The sequence below is a fragment of the Castanea sativa genome, chromosome 3, assembly GCF_040712315.1.
Source record: "Castanea sativa cultivar Marrone di Chiusa Pesio chromosome 3, ASM4071231v1".
NCBI lineage: Eukaryota > Viridiplantae > Streptophyta > Magnoliopsida > Fagales > Fagaceae > Castanea > Castanea sativa.
The window spans coordinates 32,503,061-32,505,065 of NC_134015.1; positions in this window are offsets into that span (position 1 = coordinate 32,503,061).

The window sequence follows — 2,005 nt, forward strand, 5'->3', positions numbered from 1 at the left end:
GGCTAGCGCTTTTCCTTGGGTCGTTACAGTTAGGCCATTCTTATGTAAATGAGTCAATTCTGCCCGTTAGAGTCCTTCCCTTCCAACTGGGAGCTATTTCCTTCTTGGTAACTTGAACTGGTCTTCTACCATCACTAAGAAACAAAATTTGATTGAATCTAAGACTCTAGCTTTTATAGCTGCTTTCACCATTGCTTCTTGGATGGCATTAGGAATTGTCTCAACTGCACAGCTTGAAACACCTTGGAAGATGATGTTTCCTTGAATATTTTTGGCTTCATAGGAAAAACCACATCTCCTAGCTTTCTTCTTCCTACCTCCAACAACTTTGATGATTAGCTGCCAAGGACCTCCAAATCTTTGTTGAGGTTGATGCTGATCTGTAGATATATGGGAAGAAAGAGGGTAGCTACAGAAAGTGAAACTTCACTTGGTGTGTATAACACTAGTGAATGTTTAGACCCCCAATTTCAAAATACCAACACAAGCTTAGATTCAAATAATGTATGTGCAGAATAATAAAAAATAAGCTATACCCAAACAAGTAAACTACTCTAAGCCATAATTTAATTACAACATAGTAGTAATTAAAAGCAAAGAGTAAAGGTTAGAGAGATGCAAACACAAGATAATACTGGCACGTGCTATCGAAGAGGAAATCGAAGAACTTGACGATAAACCTTTCCGCCACACTCCAAGCGGTAAAATGATCTACTAGAAAATCAATTGGGATACATGAATAACAATAGACCCTCCAAGCCTAATCTACCTGATTCACCTAAGTCTTCCAAGCTTCTTGCTCCAACAGGGTTAATCCTAACCTTGTCTTCGCTAGCTTACCGCATCCCACAATAAGCCCATTGCATCAACCAAATAAATTGGTCATCTCTGAAATGCTTCCCAAGCCCCAAATAACCTTCTTACTAATATGGGTATGGTTAGATAAGGATTTAGCTAAAGGTCCTTTCAAGGGTATGTTAATGGAGAGGGTGAAAGTAGAGGAATTTGAGAATCAAATGTATAAGACCATGGATAAATCAATCTTGTTGTTCTCTAGGGTTTCTCTCTCAAAATTCTCTCTAGAAGCTCTCAACATTTCGTATTTATAAGGGTATTTATAGTAGGGTATGCAAGGGAATGTGAAAAGTCATTTTTCTGCAAAACAGGGGGTTTTGGTGACTCAATCGCTACTGGGACTAGTTGCAAGTTTCAATAGCGAAATAACTAATTGTCCAGGCTGTACTTTTTGTCTTGTAGTGCTCTAGCTGTCATGACCCTTCAGCTTCCTGCATGCTTCACACGTGTGACACTTCTGGTGAGTCACCACTCACGAGTCACTCGCGAGATCCAGTCGCGAGAATCCTCTTGATTGCACACACACTTGAATTCTTCACACTCTCTCACAGACAATCCTTACATGATTCACACCTAAATACAGGGTATCTAATTGCTGAATTACAAGCAAATTTGGCACGGAATAAAGCCAACAATTGGTTGAATAAATTCAACCTTACAATCTCACCCCATGGATATTTCGTGACAAAACCCTAAAACATACTCTAGACTTACAATGTGAGTTGGGAATAATTTCCAAAACTCACTTACACCTAATTCTAGATTTTGTGAAGCTCTTGAACCATATGGATAAGTTTTCCTGAAAACAATATCACAAAAAGTAAATTGTAAGCAAAAATCTTGGAATGCATATGAAGCAAGCACAATGCGATCAAGCAAGTATGAATATGACAATTAAACATGGCTTGACCAAACAAGAACAATCACTATAAATAGTGATCACAATGAACATTCACACGATGAATGAATATTCGAACATGCAAGCTAATAACCTCAATGCAAAGTATCATTTGCATGTCCAACACTTAACCAATTCAATACCACTAGAGCAATTGCATCAAGGGTACAAGATCCAACAAGGGCAAAAGAGAAAAGTACTAAAGAAAATGTAGAACATTAACTAAAAGTACTAAGCTACATAAGCAAAGGT